At 47.5% G+C, this 13,985-nt stretch overlaps 43 non-coding genes and 3 pseudogenes across 43 annotated transcripts in view; all 46 read right to left on the bottom strand.

Annotated features, from left to right (window-relative positions):
• LOC138478985 (5S ribosomal RNA) overlaps window positions 1–53 on the bottom strand; it is a 119-nt gene extending 66 nt beyond the window's left edge. The window contains exon 1 of the ribosomal RNA XR_011272801.1: window positions 1–53. This exon is cut by the window's left edge and continues 66 nt beyond it. This is a non-coding gene — a ribosomal RNA (5S ribosomal RNA).
• A 106-nt stretch (window positions 54–159) lies between these two features.
• LOC138478028 (5S ribosomal RNA) lies at window positions 160–278 on the bottom strand. Its single transcript, XR_011271933.1, has one exon. It is a non-coding gene; the product is annotated as a 5S ribosomal RNA (ribosomal RNA).
• A 106-nt stretch (window positions 279–384) lies between these two features.
• On the bottom strand, window positions 385–503 carry LOC138475632 (5S ribosomal RNA). The gene has a single exon (XR_011269759.1). It is a non-coding gene; the product is annotated as a 5S ribosomal RNA (ribosomal RNA).
• Window positions 504–967: 464 nt separating this feature from the next.
• On the bottom strand, window positions 968–1,076 carry LOC138474008 (5S ribosomal RNA; annotated as a pseudogene).
• Window positions 1,077–1,182: 106 nt separating this feature from the next.
• On the bottom strand, window positions 1,183–1,301 carry LOC138480350 (5S ribosomal RNA). The gene has a single exon (XR_011274033.1). It is a non-coding gene; the product is annotated as a 5S ribosomal RNA (ribosomal RNA).
• Window positions 1,302–1,407: 106 nt separating this feature from the next.
• LOC138479098 (5S ribosomal RNA) lies at window positions 1,408–1,526 on the bottom strand. The gene has a single exon (XR_011272904.1). It is a non-coding gene; the product is annotated as a 5S ribosomal RNA (ribosomal RNA).
• A 106-nt stretch (window positions 1,527–1,632) lies between these two features.
• On the bottom strand, window positions 1,633–1,751 carry LOC138475630 (5S ribosomal RNA). Its single transcript, XR_011269757.1, has one exon. It is a non-coding gene; the product is annotated as a 5S ribosomal RNA (ribosomal RNA).
• Window positions 1,752–1,857: 106 nt separating this feature from the next.
• LOC138479437 (5S ribosomal RNA) lies at window positions 1,858–1,976 on the bottom strand. The gene has a single exon (XR_011273212.1). It is a non-coding gene; the product is annotated as a 5S ribosomal RNA (ribosomal RNA).
• A 464-nt stretch (window positions 1,977–2,440) lies between these two features.
• On the bottom strand, window positions 2,441–2,559 carry LOC138475629 (5S ribosomal RNA). The gene has a single exon (XR_011269756.1). It is a non-coding gene; the product is annotated as a 5S ribosomal RNA (ribosomal RNA).
• Window positions 2,560–2,665: 106 nt separating this feature from the next.
• On the bottom strand, window positions 2,666–2,784 carry LOC138475627 (5S ribosomal RNA). Its single transcript, XR_011269755.1, has one exon. It is a non-coding gene; the product is annotated as a 5S ribosomal RNA (ribosomal RNA).
• Window positions 2,785–2,890: 106 nt separating this feature from the next.
• Window positions 2,891–3,009, bottom strand: LOC138480277 (5S ribosomal RNA). Its single transcript, XR_011273974.1, has one exon. It is a non-coding gene; the product is annotated as a 5S ribosomal RNA (ribosomal RNA).
• A 106-nt stretch (window positions 3,010–3,115) lies between these two features.
• Window positions 3,116–3,234, bottom strand: LOC138475626 (5S ribosomal RNA). The gene has a single exon (XR_011269754.1). It is a non-coding gene; the product is annotated as a 5S ribosomal RNA (ribosomal RNA).
• Window positions 3,235–3,340: 106 nt separating this feature from the next.
• LOC138479535 (5S ribosomal RNA) lies at window positions 3,341–3,459 on the bottom strand. The gene has a single exon (XR_011273301.1). It is a non-coding gene; the product is annotated as a 5S ribosomal RNA (ribosomal RNA).
• A 106-nt stretch (window positions 3,460–3,565) lies between these two features.
• LOC138480276 (5S ribosomal RNA) lies at window positions 3,566–3,684 on the bottom strand. The gene has a single exon (XR_011273973.1). It is a non-coding gene; the product is annotated as a 5S ribosomal RNA (ribosomal RNA).
• A 106-nt stretch (window positions 3,685–3,790) lies between these two features.
• On the bottom strand, window positions 3,791–3,909 carry LOC138475625 (5S ribosomal RNA). The gene has a single exon (XR_011269753.1). It is a non-coding gene; the product is annotated as a 5S ribosomal RNA (ribosomal RNA).
• A 464-nt stretch (window positions 3,910–4,373) lies between these two features.
• Window positions 4,374–4,492, bottom strand: LOC138477962 (5S ribosomal RNA). Its single transcript, XR_011271873.1, has one exon. It is a non-coding gene; the product is annotated as a 5S ribosomal RNA (ribosomal RNA).
• Window positions 4,493–4,598: 106 nt separating this feature from the next.
• LOC138480152 (5S ribosomal RNA) lies at window positions 4,599–4,717 on the bottom strand. The gene has a single exon (XR_011273861.1). It is a non-coding gene; the product is annotated as a 5S ribosomal RNA (ribosomal RNA).
• A 464-nt stretch (window positions 4,718–5,181) lies between these two features.
• LOC138475624 (5S ribosomal RNA) lies at window positions 5,182–5,300 on the bottom strand. Its single transcript, XR_011269752.1, has one exon. It is a non-coding gene; the product is annotated as a 5S ribosomal RNA (ribosomal RNA).
• Window positions 5,301–5,406: 106 nt separating this feature from the next.
• On the bottom strand, window positions 5,407–5,525 carry LOC138478352 (5S ribosomal RNA). The gene has a single exon (XR_011272227.1). It is a non-coding gene; the product is annotated as a 5S ribosomal RNA (ribosomal RNA).
• A 106-nt stretch (window positions 5,526–5,631) lies between these two features.
• Window positions 5,632–5,750, bottom strand: LOC138475623 (5S ribosomal RNA). Its single transcript, XR_011269751.1, has one exon. It is a non-coding gene; the product is annotated as a 5S ribosomal RNA (ribosomal RNA).
• Window positions 5,751–5,856: 106 nt separating this feature from the next.
• Window positions 5,857–5,975, bottom strand: LOC138475622 (5S ribosomal RNA). Its single transcript, XR_011269750.1, has one exon. It is a non-coding gene; the product is annotated as a 5S ribosomal RNA (ribosomal RNA).
• Window positions 5,976–6,081: 106 nt separating this feature from the next.
• Window positions 6,082–6,200, bottom strand: LOC138475621 (5S ribosomal RNA). The gene has a single exon (XR_011269749.1). It is a non-coding gene; the product is annotated as a 5S ribosomal RNA (ribosomal RNA).
• A 464-nt stretch (window positions 6,201–6,664) lies between these two features.
• Window positions 6,665–6,783, bottom strand: LOC138477961 (5S ribosomal RNA). Its single transcript, XR_011271872.1, has one exon. It is a non-coding gene; the product is annotated as a 5S ribosomal RNA (ribosomal RNA).
• A 106-nt stretch (window positions 6,784–6,889) lies between these two features.
• Window positions 6,890–7,008, bottom strand: LOC138480151 (5S ribosomal RNA). The gene has a single exon (XR_011273860.1). It is a non-coding gene; the product is annotated as a 5S ribosomal RNA (ribosomal RNA).
• A 464-nt stretch (window positions 7,009–7,472) lies between these two features.
• LOC138475620 (5S ribosomal RNA) lies at window positions 7,473–7,591 on the bottom strand. The gene has a single exon (XR_011269748.1). It is a non-coding gene; the product is annotated as a 5S ribosomal RNA (ribosomal RNA).
• Window positions 7,592–7,697: 106 nt separating this feature from the next.
• On the bottom strand, window positions 7,698–7,816 carry LOC138475618 (5S ribosomal RNA). Its single transcript, XR_011269746.1, has one exon. It is a non-coding gene; the product is annotated as a 5S ribosomal RNA (ribosomal RNA).
• A 106-nt stretch (window positions 7,817–7,922) lies between these two features.
• Window positions 7,923–8,041, bottom strand: LOC138475616 (5S ribosomal RNA). The gene has a single exon (XR_011269745.1). It is a non-coding gene; the product is annotated as a 5S ribosomal RNA (ribosomal RNA).
• Window positions 8,042–8,147: 106 nt separating this feature from the next.
• On the bottom strand, window positions 8,148–8,266 carry LOC138475615 (5S ribosomal RNA). The gene has a single exon (XR_011269744.1). It is a non-coding gene; the product is annotated as a 5S ribosomal RNA (ribosomal RNA).
• Window positions 8,267–8,740: 474 nt separating this feature from the next.
• LOC138478872 (5S ribosomal RNA) lies at window positions 8,741–8,859 on the bottom strand. Its single transcript, XR_011272698.1, has one exon. It is a non-coding gene; the product is annotated as a 5S ribosomal RNA (ribosomal RNA).
• A 106-nt stretch (window positions 8,860–8,965) lies between these two features.
• On the bottom strand, window positions 8,966–9,084 carry LOC138478709 (5S ribosomal RNA). Its single transcript, XR_011272551.1, has one exon. It is a non-coding gene; the product is annotated as a 5S ribosomal RNA (ribosomal RNA).
• A 107-nt stretch (window positions 9,085–9,191) lies between these two features.
• On the bottom strand, window positions 9,192–9,310 carry LOC138475614 (5S ribosomal RNA). The gene has a single exon (XR_011269743.1). It is a non-coding gene; the product is annotated as a 5S ribosomal RNA (ribosomal RNA).
• A 106-nt stretch (window positions 9,311–9,416) lies between these two features.
• Window positions 9,417–9,535, bottom strand: LOC138475613 (5S ribosomal RNA). The gene has a single exon (XR_011269742.1). It is a non-coding gene; the product is annotated as a 5S ribosomal RNA (ribosomal RNA).
• A 106-nt stretch (window positions 9,536–9,641) lies between these two features.
• LOC138479096 (5S ribosomal RNA) lies at window positions 9,642–9,760 on the bottom strand. The gene has a single exon (XR_011272902.1). It is a non-coding gene; the product is annotated as a 5S ribosomal RNA (ribosomal RNA).
• A 106-nt stretch (window positions 9,761–9,866) lies between these two features.
• Window positions 9,867–9,985, bottom strand: LOC138478613 (5S ribosomal RNA). Its single transcript, XR_011272464.1, has one exon. It is a non-coding gene; the product is annotated as a 5S ribosomal RNA (ribosomal RNA).
• Window positions 9,986–10,091: 106 nt separating this feature from the next.
• Window positions 10,092–10,210, bottom strand: LOC138479436 (5S ribosomal RNA). Its single transcript, XR_011273211.1, has one exon. It is a non-coding gene; the product is annotated as a 5S ribosomal RNA (ribosomal RNA).
• A 464-nt stretch (window positions 10,211–10,674) lies between these two features.
• On the bottom strand, window positions 10,675–10,783 carry LOC138474351 (5S ribosomal RNA; annotated as a pseudogene).
• Window positions 10,784–10,889: 106 nt separating this feature from the next.
• LOC138480149 (5S ribosomal RNA) lies at window positions 10,890–11,008 on the bottom strand. The gene has a single exon (XR_011273858.1). It is a non-coding gene; the product is annotated as a 5S ribosomal RNA (ribosomal RNA).
• Window positions 11,009–11,472: 464 nt separating this feature from the next.
• On the bottom strand, window positions 11,473–11,581 carry LOC138474363 (5S ribosomal RNA; annotated as a pseudogene).
• A 106-nt stretch (window positions 11,582–11,687) lies between these two features.
• On the bottom strand, window positions 11,688–11,806 carry LOC138475612 (5S ribosomal RNA). Its single transcript, XR_011269741.1, has one exon. It is a non-coding gene; the product is annotated as a 5S ribosomal RNA (ribosomal RNA).
• A 106-nt stretch (window positions 11,807–11,912) lies between these two features.
• Window positions 11,913–12,031, bottom strand: LOC138475611 (5S ribosomal RNA). Its single transcript, XR_011269740.1, has one exon. It is a non-coding gene; the product is annotated as a 5S ribosomal RNA (ribosomal RNA).
• A 106-nt stretch (window positions 12,032–12,137) lies between these two features.
• Window positions 12,138–12,256, bottom strand: LOC138475610 (5S ribosomal RNA). Its single transcript, XR_011269739.1, has one exon. It is a non-coding gene; the product is annotated as a 5S ribosomal RNA (ribosomal RNA).
• Window positions 12,257–12,362: 106 nt separating this feature from the next.
• On the bottom strand, window positions 12,363–12,481 carry LOC138479095 (5S ribosomal RNA). The gene has a single exon (XR_011272901.1). It is a non-coding gene; the product is annotated as a 5S ribosomal RNA (ribosomal RNA).
• A 106-nt stretch (window positions 12,482–12,587) lies between these two features.
• LOC138478984 (5S ribosomal RNA) lies at window positions 12,588–12,706 on the bottom strand. The gene has a single exon (XR_011272800.1). It is a non-coding gene; the product is annotated as a 5S ribosomal RNA (ribosomal RNA).
• Window positions 12,707–12,812: 106 nt separating this feature from the next.
• LOC138479435 (5S ribosomal RNA) lies at window positions 12,813–12,931 on the bottom strand. The gene has a single exon (XR_011273210.1). It is a non-coding gene; the product is annotated as a 5S ribosomal RNA (ribosomal RNA).
• A 464-nt stretch (window positions 12,932–13,395) lies between these two features.
• LOC138475609 (5S ribosomal RNA) lies at window positions 13,396–13,514 on the bottom strand. The gene has a single exon (XR_011269738.1). It is a non-coding gene; the product is annotated as a 5S ribosomal RNA (ribosomal RNA).
• A 106-nt stretch (window positions 13,515–13,620) lies between these two features.
• On the bottom strand, window positions 13,621–13,739 carry LOC138480148 (5S ribosomal RNA). Its single transcript, XR_011273857.1, has one exon. It is a non-coding gene; the product is annotated as a 5S ribosomal RNA (ribosomal RNA).
• Window positions 13,740–13,985: the final 246 nt, after the last annotated feature.

The following is a 13,985-nucleotide window of genomic DNA, read 5'->3' as shown; positions in this document are numbered from 1 at the left end:
AGCTTCTGAGATCAGACGAGATCGGGCGCATTCAGTGTGGTGTGGCCGTAGGCTCTGGTCCTAGTGAGTTTTGTACTTTTAAGCATCTAGTCGGCTAGACCTTGCAGTTTTGAAAGGCAATTGAGAAATGGCTCACTTCCTGAACTTGGAGCACAAAAAAGCCTACAGCACCTGGTATTCCCAGGCGGTCTCCCATCCAGGTACTAACTAGGCCCGACACTGCTTTGCTTCCGAGATCAGACGAGATCGGGCGCATTCAGTGTGGTGTGGCCGTAGGCTCTGGGCCTAGTGAGTTTTGTACTTTTAAGCATCTAGTCGGCTAGACCTTGCAGTTTTGAAAGGCAATTGAGAAATGGCTCACTTCCTGAACTTGGAGCACAAAAAAGCCTACAGCACCTGGTATTCCCAGGCGGTCTCCCATCCAGGTACTAACTAGGCCCGACACTGCTTAGCTTCCGAGATCAGACGAGATCGGGCGCATTCAGTGTGGTGTGGCCGTAGGCTCTAGAAATGCTAAGAATATTACTCTTATGCATTTGCATTTAGTAAGCTAAGCCATGCAGCCACTTGCAACATGATACCACGCTCATCGCTCGATCAGCGCTCGATCAGGCGAGATATATAAGACTGGTGGGCCCATTCAGGACTCCTATGTCTGGTAGGATAACTTTAATCCATCCATCCTGTTTCTGTTGCAGGGAGGTGGAGAGAACAATCAACACAATAACGGCTTTCTTTCATGCCTCTTGAAGGACTCAATATTCTCTGTACTGCATTACATGTGAAAGTCGATTTATTACCCATGAACACACTACCTGTATGCTAATTATATGTAAATAGGTAGCTCCAGCCCTCATAATGTTGTCCAACATTTCCGCTATAAAACGGGATAAAATTATTTTGGAAACATACCAAATTTGAAAAGTAATTGAGAAGTTGCGCAATTACAAATCATGGAGCACAAAATAGCCTACAGCACCTGGTATTCCCAGGCGGTCTCCCATCCAGGTACTAACTAGGCCCGACACTGCTTAGCTTCCGAGATCGGGAGCATTCAGTGTGGTGTGGCCGTAGGCTCTGGGCCTAGTGAGTTTTGTACTTTTAAGCATCTAGTCGGCTAGACCTTGCAGTTTTGAAAGGCAATTGAGAAATGGCTCACTTCCTGAACTTGGAGCACAAAAAAGCCTACAGCACCTGGTATTCCCAGGCGGTCTCCCATCCAGGTACTAACTAGGCCCGACACTGCTTAGCTTCGAAGATCAGAAGAGATCGGGCGCATTCAGTGTGGTGTGGCCGTAGGCTCTGGTCCTAGTGAGTTTTGTACTTTTAAGCATCTAGTCGGCTAGACCTTGCAGTTTTGAAAGGCAATTGAGAAATGGCTCACTTCCTGAACTTGGAGCACAAAAAAGCCTACAGCACCTGGTATTCCCAGGCGGAATCCCATCCAGGTACTAACTAGGCCCGACACTGCTTAGCTTCCGAGATCAGACGAGATCGGGCGCATTCAGTGTGGTGTGGCCGTAGGCTCTGTGCCTAGTGAGTTTTGTACTTTTAAGCATCTAGTCGGCTAGACCTTGCAGTTTTGAAAGGCAATTGAGAAATGGCTCACTTCCTGAACTTGGAGCACAAAAAAGCCTACAGCACCTGGTATTCCCAGGCGGTCTCCCATCCAGGTACTAACTAGGCCCGACACTGCTTAGCTTCCGAGATCAGACGAGATCGGGCGCATTCAGTGTGGTGTGGCCGTAGGCTCTGGGCCTAGTGAGTTTTGTACTTTTAAGCATCTAGTCGGCTAGACCTTGCAGTTTTGAAAGGCAATTGAGAAATGGCTCACTTCCTGAACTTGGAGCACAAAAAAGCCTACAGCACCTGGTATTCCCAGGCGGTCTCCCATCCAGGTACTAACTAGGCCCGACACTGCTTAGCTTCGGAGATCAGACGAGATCGGGCGCATTCAGTGTGGTGTGGCCGTAGGCTCGAGTAATGCTAAGAATATTACTCTTATGCATTTGCATTTAGTAAGCTAAGCCATGCAGCCACTTGCAACATGATACCACGCTCATCGCTCGATCAGCGCTCGATCAGGCGAGATATATAAGACTGGTGGGCCCATTCAGGACTCCTATGTCTGGTAGGATAACTTTAATCCATCCATCCTGTTTCTGTTGCAGGGAGGTGGAGAGAACAATCAACACAATAACGGCTTTCTTTCATGCCTCTTGAAGGACTCAATATTCTCTGTACTGCATTACATGTGAAAGTCGATTTATTACCCATGAACACACTACCTGTATGCTAATTATATGTAAATAGGTAGCTCCAGCCCTCATAATGTTGTCCAACATTTCCGCTATAAAACGGGATAAAATTATTTTGGAAACATACCAAATTTGAAAAGTAATTGAGAAGTTGCGCAATTACTAATCATGGAGCACAAAATAGCCTACAGCACCTGGTATTCCCAGGCGGTCTCCCATCCAGGTACTAACTAGGCCCGACACTGCTTAGCTTCCGAGATCAGACGAGATCGGGCGCATTCAGTGTGGTGTGGCCGTAGGCTCTGGTCCTAGTGAGTTTTGTACTTTTAAGCATCTAGTCGGCTAGACCTTGCAGTTTTGAAAGGCAATTGAGAAATGGCTCACTTCCTGAACTTGGAGCACAAAAAAGCCTACAGCACCTGGTATTCCCAGGCGGTCTCCCATCCAGGTACTAACTAGGCCCGACACTGCTTAGCTTCCGAGATCAGACGAGATCGGGCGCATTCAGTGTGGTGTGGCCGTAGGCTCTGGGCCTAGTGAGTTTTGTACTTTTAAGCATCTAGTCGGCTAGACCTTGCAGTTTTGAAAGGCAATTGAGAAATGGCTCACTTCCTGAACTTGGAGCACAAAAAAGCCTACAGCACCTGGTATTCCCAGGCGGTCTCCCATCCAGGTACTAACTAGGCCAGACACTGCTTAGCTTCCGAGATCAGACAAGATCGGGCGCATTCAGTGTGGTGTGGCCGTAGGCTCTGGGCCTAGTGAGTTTTGTACTTTTAAGCATCTAGTCGGCTAGACCTTGCAGTTTTGAAAGGCAATTGAGAAATGGCTCACTTCCTGAACTTGGAGCACAAAAAAGCCTACAGCACCTGGTATTCCCAGGCGGTCTCCCATCCAGGTACTAACTAGGCCCGACACTGCTTAGCTTCCGAGATCAGACGAGATCGGGCGCATTCAGTGTGGTGTGGCCGTAGGCTCTGGTCCTAGTGAGTTTTGTACTTTTAAGCATCTAGTCGGCTAGACCTTGCAGTTTTGAAAGGCAATTGAGAAATGGCTCACTTCCTGAACTTGGAGCACAAAAAAGCCTACAGCACCTGGTATTACCAGGCGGTCTCCCATCCAGGTACTAACTAGGCCCGACACTGCTTAGCTTCCGAGATCAGACGAGATCGGGCGCATTCAGTGTGGTGTGGCCGTAGGCTCTGGGCCTAGTGAGTTTTGTACTTTTAAGCATCTAGTCGGCTAGACCTTGCAGTTTTGAAAGGCAATTGAGAAATGGCTCACTTCCTGAACTTGGAGCACAAAAAAGCCTACAGCACCTGGTATTCCCAGGCGGTCTCCCATCCAGGTACTAACTAGGCCAGACACTGCTTAGCTTCCGAGATCAGACAAGATCGGGCGCATTCAGTGTGGTGTGGCCGTAGGCTCTGGGCCTAGTGAGTTTTGTACTTTTAAGCATCTAGTCGGCTAGACCTTGCAGTTTTGAAAGGCAATTGAGAAATGGCTCACTTCCTGAACTTGGAGCACAAAAAAGCCTACAGCACCTGGTATTCCCAGGCGGTCTCCCATCCAGGTACTAACTAGGCCCGACACTGCTTAGCTTCCGAGATCAGACGAGATCGGGCGCATTCAGTGTGGTGTGGCCGTAGGCTCGAGTAATGCTAAGAATATTACTCTTATGCATTTGCATTTAGTAAGCTAAGCCATGCAGCCACTTGCAACATGATACCACGCTCATCGCTCGATCAGCGCTCGATCAGGCGAGATATATAAGACTGGTGGGCCCATTCAGGACTCCTATGTCTGGTAGGATAACTTTAATCCATCCATCCTGTTTCTGTTGCAGGGAGGTGGAGAGAACAATCAACACAATAACGGCTTTCTTTCATGCCTCTTGAAGGACTCAATATTCTCTGTACTGCATTACATGTGAAAGTCGATTTATTACCCATGAACACACTACCTGTATGCTAATTATATGTAAATAGGTAGCTCCAGCCCTCATAATGTTGTCCAACATTTCCGCTATAAAACGGGATAAAATTATTTTGGAAACATACCAAATTTGAAAAGTAATTGAGAAGTTGCGCAATTACTAATCATGGAGCACAAAATAGCCTACAGCACCTGGTATTCCCAGGCGGTCTCCCATCCAGGTACTAACTAGGCCCAACACTGCTTAGCTTCCAAGATCAGACGAGATCGGGCGCATTCAGTGTGGTGTGGCCGTAGGCTCTGGGCCTAGTGAGTTTTGTACTTTTAAGCATCTAGTCGGCTAGACCTTGCAGTTTTGAAAGGCAATTGAGAAATGGCTCACTTCCTGAACTTGGAGCACAAAAAAGCCTACAGCACCTGGTATTCCCAGGCAGTCTCCCATCCAGGTACTAACTAGGCCAGACACTGCTTAGCTTCCGAGATCAGACGAGATCGGGCGCATTCAGTGTGGTGTGGCCGTAGGCTCTAGGAATGCTAAGAATATTACTCTTATGCATTTGCATTTAGTAAGCTAAGCCATGCAGCCACTTGCAACATGATACCACGCTCATCGCTCGATCAGCGCTCGATCAGGCGAGATATATAAGACTGGTGGGCCCATTCAGGACTCCTATGTCTGGTAGGATAACTTTAATCCATCCATCCTGTTTCTGTTGCAGGGAGGTGGAGAGAACAATCAACACAATAACGGCTTTCTTTCATGCCTCTTGAAGGACTCAATATTCTCTGTACTGCATTACATGTGAAAGTCGATTTATTACCCATGAACACACTACCTGTATGCTAATTATATGTAAATAGGTAGCTCCAGCCCTCATAATGTTGTCCAACATTTCCGCTATAAAACGGGATAAAATTATTTTGGAAACATACCAAATTTGAAAAGTAATTGAGAAGTTGTGCAATTACTAATCATGGAGCACAAAATAGCCTACAGCACCTGGTATTCCCAGGCGGTCTCCCATCCAGGTACTAACTAGGCCCGACACTGCTTAGCTTCCGAGATCAGACGAGATCGGGCGCATTCAGTGTGGTGTGGCCGTAGGCTCTGGGCCTAGTGAGTTTTGTACTTTTAAGCATCTAGTCGGCTAGACCTTGCAGTTTTGAAAGGCAATTGAGAAATGGCTCACTTCCTGAACTTGGAGCACAAAAAAGCCTACAGCACCTGGTATTCCCAGGCAGTCTCCCATCCAGGTACTAACTAGGCCCGACACTGCTTAGCTTCCGAGATCAGACGAGATCGGGCGCATTCAGTGTGGTGTGGCCGTAGGCTCTGGTCCTAGTGAGTTTTGTACTTTTAAGCATCTAGTCGGCTAGACCTTGCAGTTTTGAAAGGCAATTGAGAAATGGCTCACTTCCTGAACTTGGAGCACAAAAAAGCCTACAGCACCTGGTATTCCCAGGCGGTCTCCCATCCAGGTACTAACTAGGCCCGACACTGCTTAGCTTCCGAGATCAGACGAGATCGGGCGCATTCAGTGTGGTGTGGCCGTAGGCTCTGGGCCTAGTGAGTTTTGTACTTTTAAGCATCTAGTCGGCTAGACCTTGCAGTTTTGAAAGGCAATTGAGAAATGGCTCACTTCCTGAACTTGGAGCACAAAAAAGCCTACAGCACCTGGTATTCCCAGGCGGTCTCCCATCCAGGTACTAACTAGGCCCGACACTGCTTAGCTTCCGAGATCAGACGAGATCGGGCGCATTCAGTGTGGTGTGGCCGTAGGCTCTGCGCCTAGTGAGTTTTGTACTTTTAAGCATCTAGTCGGCTAGACCTTGCAGTTTTGAAAGGCAATTGAGAAATGGCTCACTTCCTGAACTTGGAGCACAAAAAAGCCTACAGCACCTGGTATTCCCAGGCGGTCTCCCATCCAGGTACTAACTAGGCCCGACACTGCTTAGCTTCCGAGATCAGACGAGATCGGGCGCATTCAGTGTGGTGTGGCCGTAGGCTCTAGTAATGCTAAGAATATTACTCTTATGCATTTGCATTTAGTAAGCTAAGCCATGCAGCCACTTGCAACATGATACCACGCTCATCGCTCGATCAGCGCTCGATCAGGCGAGATATATAAGACTGGTGGGCCCATTCAGGACTCCTATGTCTGGTAGGATAACTTTAATCCATCCATCCTGTTTCTGTTGCAGGGAGGTGGAGAGAACAATCAACACAATAACGGCTTTCTTTCATGCCTCTTGAAGGACTCAATATTCTCTGTACTGCATTACATGTGAAAGTCGATTTATTACCCATGAACACACTACCTGTATGCTAATTATATGTAAATAGGTAGCTCCAGCCCTCATAATGTTGTCCAACATTTCCGCTATAAAACGGGATAAAATTATTTTGGAAACATACCAAATTTGAAAAGTAATTGAGAAGTTGCGCAATTACTAATCATGGAGCACAAAATAGCCTACAGCACCTGGTATTCCCAGGCGGTCTCCCATCCAGGTACTAACTAGGCCCAACACTGCTTAGCTTCCAAGATCAGACGAGATCGGGCGCATTCAGTGTGGTGTGGCCGTAGGCTCTGGGCCTAGTGAGTTTTGTACTTTTAAGCATCTAGTCGGCTAGACCTTGCAGTTTTGAAAGGCAATTGAGAAATGGCTCACTTCCTGAACTTGGAGCACAAAAAAGCCTACAGCACCTGGTATTCCCAGGCAGTCTCCCATCCAGGTACTAACTAGGCCAGACACTGCTTAGCTTCCGAGATCAGACGAGATCGGGCGCATTCAGTGTGGTGTGGCCGTAGGCTCTAGGAATGCTAAGAATATTACTCTTATGCATTTGCATTTAGTAAGCTAAGCCATGCAGCCACTTGCAACATGATACCACGCTCATCGCTCGATCAGCGCTCGATCAGGCGAGATATATAAGACTGGTGGGCCCATTCAGGACTCCTATGTCTGGTAGGATAACTTTAATCCATCCATCCTGTTTCTGTTGCAGGGAGGTGGAGAGAACAATCAACACAATAACGGCTTTCTTTCATGCCTCTTGAAGGACTCAATATTCTCTGTACTGCATTACATGTGAAAGTCGATTTATTACCCATGAACACACTACCTGTATGCTAATTATATGTAAATAGGTAGCTCCAGCCCTCATAATGTTGTCCAACATTTCCGCTATAAAACGGGATAAAATTATTTTGGAAACATACCAAATTTGAAAAGTAATTGAGAAGTTGTGCAATTACTAATCATGGAGCACAAAATAGCCTACAGCACCTGGTATTCCCAGGCGGTCTCCCATCCAGGTACTAACTAGGCCCGACACTGCTTAGCTTCCGAGATCAGACGAGATCGGGCGCATTCAGTGTGGTGTGGCCGTAGGCTCTGGGCCTAGTGAGTTTTGTACTTTTAAGCATCTAGTCGGCTAGACCTTGCAGTTTTGAAAGGCAATTGAGAAATGGCTCACTTCCTGAACTTGGAGCACAAAAAAGCCTACAGCACCTGGTATTCCCAGGCGGTCTCCCATCCAGGTACTAACTAGGCCCGACACTGCTTAGCTTCCGAGATCAGACGAGATCGGGCGCATTCAGTGTGGTGTGGCCGTAGGCTCTGGTCCTAGTGAGTTTTGTACTTTTAAGCATCTAGTCGGCTAGACCTTGCAGTTTTGAAAGGCAATTGAGAAATGGCTCACTTCCTGAACTTGGAGCACAAAAAAGCCTACAGCACCTGGTATTCCCAGGCGGTCTCCCATCCAGGTACTAACTAGGCCCGACACTGCTTAGCTTCCGAGATCAGACGAGATCGGGCGCATTCAGTGTGGTGTGGCCGTAGGCTCTGGGCCTAGTGAGTTTTGTACTTTTAAGCATCTAGTCGGCTAGACCTTGCAGTTTTGAAAGGCAATTGAGAAATGGCTCACTTCCTGAACTTGGAGCACAAAAAAGCCTACAGCACCTGGTATTCCCAGGCGGTCTCCCATCCAGGTACTAACTAGGCCCGACACTGCTTAGCTTCCGAGATCAGACGAGATCGGGCGCATTCAGTGTGGTGTGGCCGTAGGCTTTAGAAATGCTAAGAATATTACTCTTATGCATTTGCATTTAGTAAGCTAAGCCATGCAGCCACTTGCAACATGATACCACGCTCATCGCTCGATCATCGCTCGATCAGGCTCGATCAGGCGAGATATATAAGACTGGTGGGCCCATTCAGGACTCCTATGTCTGGTAGGATAACTTTAATCCATCCATCCTGTTTCTGTTGCAGGGAGGTGGAGAGAACAATCAACACAATAACGGCTTTCTTTCATGCCTCTTGAAGGACTCAATATTCTCTGTACTGCATTACATGTGAAAGTCGATTTATTACCCATGAACACACTACCTGTATGCTAATTATATGTAAATAGGTAGCTCCAGCCCTCATAATGTTGTCCAACATTTCCGCTATAAAACGGGATAAAATTATTTTGGAAACATACCAAATTTGAAAAGTAATTGAGAAGTTGTGCAATTACTAATCATGGAGTACAAAATAGCCTACAGCACCTGGTATTCCCAGGCGGTCTCCCATCCAGGTACTAACTAGGCCCGACACTGCTTAGCTTCCGAGATCAAACGAGATCGGGCGCATTCAGTGTGGTGTGGCAGTAGGCTCAGGGCCTAGTGAGTTTTGTACTTTTAAGCATCTAATCGGCTAGACCTTGCAGTTTTGAAAGGCAATTGAGAAATGGCTCACTTCCTGAACTTGGAGCACAAAAAAGCCTACAGCACCTGGTATTCCCAGGCGGTCTCCCATCGAGGTACTAACTAGGCCCGACACTGCTTTGCTTCCGAGATCAGACGAGATCGGGCGCATTCAGTGTGGTGTGGCCGTAGGCTCTGGTCCTAGTGAGTTTTGTACTTTTAAGCATCTAGTCGGCTAGACCTTGCAGTTTTGAAAGGCAATTGAGAAATGGCTCACTTCCTGAACTTGGAGCACAAAAAAAGCCTACAGCACCTGGTATTCCCAGGCGGTCTCCCATCCAGGTACTAACTAGGCCCGACACTGCTTAGCTTCCGAGATCAGACGAGATCGGGCGCATTCAGTGTGGTGTGGCCGTAGGCTCTGGACCTAGTGAGTTTTGTACTTTTAAGCATCTAGTCGGCTAGACCTTGCAGTTTTGAAAGGCAATTGAGAAATGGCTCACTTCCTGAACTTGGAGCACAAAAAAGCCTACAGCACCTGGTATTCCCAGGCGGTCTCCCATCCAGGTACTAACTAGGCCCGACACTGCTTAGCTTCCGAGATCAGACGAGATCGGGCGCATTCAGTGTGGTGTGGCCGTAGGCTCTGGGCCTAGTGAGTTTTGTACTTTTAAGCATCTAGTCGGCTAGACCTTGCAGTTTTGAAAGGCAATTGAGAAATGGCTCACTTCCTGAACTTGGAGCACAAAAAAGCCTACAGCACCTGGTATTCCCAGGCGGAATCCCATCCAGGTACTAACTAGGCCCGACACTGCTTAGCTTCCGAGATCAGACGAGATCGGGCGCATTCAGTGTGGTGTGGCCGTAGGCTCTGGGCCTAGTGAGTTTTGTACTTTTAAGCATCTAGTCGGCTAGACCTTGCAGTTTTGAAAGGCAATTGAGAAATGGCTCACTTCCTGAACTTGGAGCACAAAAAAGCCTACAGCACCTGGTATTCCCAGGCGGTCTCCCATCCAGGTACTAACTAGGCCCGACACTGCTTAGCTTCTGAGATCAGATGAGATCGGGCGCATTCAGTGTGGTGTGGCCGTAGGCTCTGGGCCTAGTGAGTTTTGTACTTTTAAGCATCTAGTCGGCTAGACCTTGCAGTTTTGAAAGGCAATTGAGAAATGGCTCACTTCCTGAACTTGGAGCACAAAAAAGCCTACAGCACCTGGTATTCCCAGGCGGTCTCCCATCCAGGTACTAACTAGGCCCGACACTGCTTAGCTTCGGAGATCAGACGAGATCGGGCGCATTCAGTGTGGTGTGGCCGTAGGCTCAAGTAATGCTAAGAATATTACTCTTATGCATTTGCATTTAGTAAGCTAAGCCATGCAGCCACTTGCAACATGATACCACGCTCATCGCTCGATCAGCGCTCGATCAGGCGAGATATATAAGACTGGTGGGCCCATTCAGGACTCCTATGTCTGGTAGGATAACTTTAATCCATCCATCCTGTTTCTGTTGCAGGGAGGTGGAGAGAACAATCAACACAATAACGGCTTTCTTTCATGCCTCTTGAAGGACTCAATATTCTCTGTACTGCATTACATGTGAAAGTCGATTTATTACCCATGAACACACTACCTGTATGCTAATTATATGTAAATAGGTAGCTCCAGCCCTCATAATGTTGTCCAACATTTCCGCTATAAAACGGGATAAAATTATTTTGGAAACATACCAAATTTGAAAAGTAATTGAGAAGTTGCGCAATTACTAATCATGGAGCACAAAATAGCCTACAGCACCTGGTATTCCCAGGCGGTCTCCCATCCAGGTACTAACTAGGCCCGACACTGCTTAGCTTCCGAGATCTGGCGCATTCAGTGTGGTGTGGCCGTAGGCTCTGGGCCTAGTGAGTTTTGTACTTTTAAGCATCTAGTCGGCTAGACCTTGCAGTTTTGAAAGGCAATTGAGAAATGGCTCACTTCCTGAACTTGGAGCACAAAAAAGCCTACAGCACCTGGTATTCCCAGGCAGTCTCCCATCCAGGTACTAACTAGGCCAGACACTGCTTAGCTTCCGAGATCAGACGAGATCGGGCGCATTCAGTGTGGTGTGGCCGTAGGCTCTAGTAATGCTAAGAATATTACTCTTATGCATTTGCATTTAGTAAGCTAAGCCATGCAGCCACTTGCAACATGATACCACGCTCATCGCTCGATCAGCGCTCGATCAGGCGAGATATATAAGACTGGTGGGCCCATTCAGGACTCCTATGTCTGGTAGGATAACTTTAATCCATCCATCCTGTTTCTGTTGCAGGGAGGTGGAGAGAACAATCAACACAATAACGGCTTTCTTTCATGCCTCTTGAAGGACTCAATATTCTCTGTACTGCATTACATGTGAAAGTCGATTTATTACCCATGAACACACTACCTGTATGCTAATTATATGTAAATAGGTAGCTCCAGCCCTCATAATGTTGTCCAACATTTCCGCTATAAAACGGGATAAAATTATTTTGGAAACATACCAAATTTGAAAAGTAATTGAGAAGTTGTGCAATTACAAATCATGGAGCACAAAATAGCCTACAGCACCTGGTATTCCCAGGCGGTCTCCCATCCAGGTACTAACTAGGCCCGACACTGCTTAGCTTCTGAGATCGGGCGCATTCAGTGTGGTGTGGCCGTAGGCTCTGGGCCTAGTGAGTTTTGTACTTTTAAGCATCTAGTTGGCTAGACCTTGCAGTTTTGAAAGGCAATTGAGAAATGGCTCACTTCCTGAACTTGGAGCACAAAAAAGCCTACAGCACCTGGTATTCCCAGGCGGTCTCCCATCCAGGTACTAACTAGGCCCGACACTGCTTAGCTTCCGAGATCAGACGAGATCGGGCGCATTCAGTGTGGTGTGGCCGTAGGCTCTGGTCCTAGTGAGTTTTGTACTTTTAAGCATCTAGTCGGCTAGACCTTGCAGTTTTGAAAGGCAATTGAGAAATGGCTCACTTCCTGAACTTGGAGCACAAAAAAGCCTACAGCACCTGGTATTCCCAGGCGGTCTCCCATCCAGGTACTAACTAGGCCCGACACTGCTTAGCTTCCGAGATCAGACGAGATCGGGCGCATTCAGTGTGGTGTGGCCGTAGGCTCTGGGCCTAGTGAGTTTTGTACTTTTAAGCATCTAGTCGGCTAGACCTTGCAGTTTTGAAAGGCAATTGAGAAATGGCTCACTTCCTGAACTTGGAGCACAAAAAAGCCTACAGCACCTGGTATTCCCAGGCGGTCTCCCATCCAGGTACTAACTAGGCCCGACACTGCTTAGCTTCCGAGATCAGACGAGATCGGGCGCATTCAGTGTGGTGTGGCCGTAGGCTCTGGTCCTAGTGAGTTTTGTACTTTTAAGCATCTAGTCGGCTAGACCTTGCAGTTTTGAAAGGCAATTGAGAAATGGCTCACTTCCTGAACTTGGAGCACAAAAAAGCCTACAGCACCTGGTATTCCCAGGCGGAATCCCATCCAGGTACTAACTAGGCCCGACACTGCTTAGCTTCCGAGATCAGACGAGATCGGGCGCATTCAGTGTGGTGTGGCCGTAGGCTCTGGGCCTAGTGAGTTTTGTACTTTTAAGCATCTAGTCGGCTAGACCTTGCAGTTTTGAAAGGCAATTGAGAAATGGCTCACTTCCTGAACTTGGAGCACAAAAAAGCCTACAGCACCTGGTATTCCCAGGCGGTCTCCCATCCAGGTACTAACTAGGCCCGACACTGCTTAGCTTCTGAGATCAGACGAGATCGGGCGCATTCAGTGTGGTGTGGCCGTAGGCTCTGGGCCTAGTGAGTTTTGTACTTTTAAGCATCTAGTCGGCTAGACCTTGCAGTTTTGAAAGGCAATTGAGAAATGGCTCACTTCCTGAACTTGGAGCACAAAAAAGCCTACAGCACCTGGTATTCCCAGGCGGTCTCCCATCCAGGTACTAACTAGGCCCGACACTGCTTAGCTTCGGAGATCAGACGAGATCGGGCGCATTCAGTGTGGTGTGGCCGTAGGCTCGAGTAATGCTAAGAATATTACTCTTATGCATTTGCATTTAGTAAGCTAAGCCATGCAGCCACTTGCAACATGATACCACGCTCATCGCTCGATCAGCGCTCGATCAGGCGAGATATATAAGACTGGTGGGCCCATTCAGGACTCCTATGTCTGGTAGGATAACTTTAATCCATCCATCCTGTTTCTGTTGCAGGGAGGTGGAGAGAACAATCAACACAATAACGGCTTTCTTTCATGCCTCTTGAAGGACTCAATATTCTCTGTACTGCATTACATGTGAAAGTCGATTTATTACCCATGAACACACTACCTGTATGCTAATTATATGTAAATAGGTAGCTCCAGCCCTCATAATGTTGTCCAACATTTCCGCTATAAAACGGGATAAAATTATTTTGGAAACATACCAAATTTGAAAAGTAATTGAGAAGTTGCGCAATTACTAATCATGGAGCACAAAATAGCCTACAGCACCTGGTATTCCCAGGCGGTCTCCCATCCAGGTACTAACTAGGCCCGACACTGCTTAGCTTCCGAGATCAGACGAGATCGGGCGCATTCAGTGTGGTGTGGCCGTAGGCTCTGGGCCTAGTGAGTTTTGTACTTTTAAGCATCTAGTCGGCTAGACCTTGCAGTTTTGAAAGGCAATTGAGAAATGGCTCACTTCCTGAACTTGGAGCACAAAAAAGCCTACAGCACCTGGTATTCCCAGGCAGTCTCCCATCCAGGTACTAACTAGGCCAGACACTGCTTAGCTTCCGAGATCAGACGAGATCGGGCGCATTCAGTGTGGTGTGGCCGTAGGCTCTAGTAATGCTAAGAATATTACTCTTATGCATTTGCATTTAGTAAGCTAAGCCATGCAGCCACTTGCAACATGATACCACGCTCATCGCTCGATCAGCGCTCGATCAGGCGAGATATATAAGACTGGTGGGCCCATTCAGGACTCCTATGTCTGGTAGGATAACTTTAATCCATCCATCCTGTTTCTGTTGCAGGGAGGTGGAGAGAACAATCAACACAATAACGGCTTTCTTTCATGCCTCTTG

This window comes from Ambystoma mexicanum, chromosome 8 (assembly GCF_040938575.1).
Source record: "Ambystoma mexicanum isolate Mex_15411 chromosome 8, UKY_AmexF1_1, whole genome shotgun sequence".
Classification (NCBI taxonomy): domain Eukaryota; kingdom Metazoa; phylum Chordata; class Amphibia; order Caudata; family Ambystomatidae; genus Ambystoma; species Ambystoma mexicanum.
The sequence above is the reverse complement of the archived record's forward strand: the minus strand, read 5'-3'. Positions and strand labels throughout refer to the sequence as shown.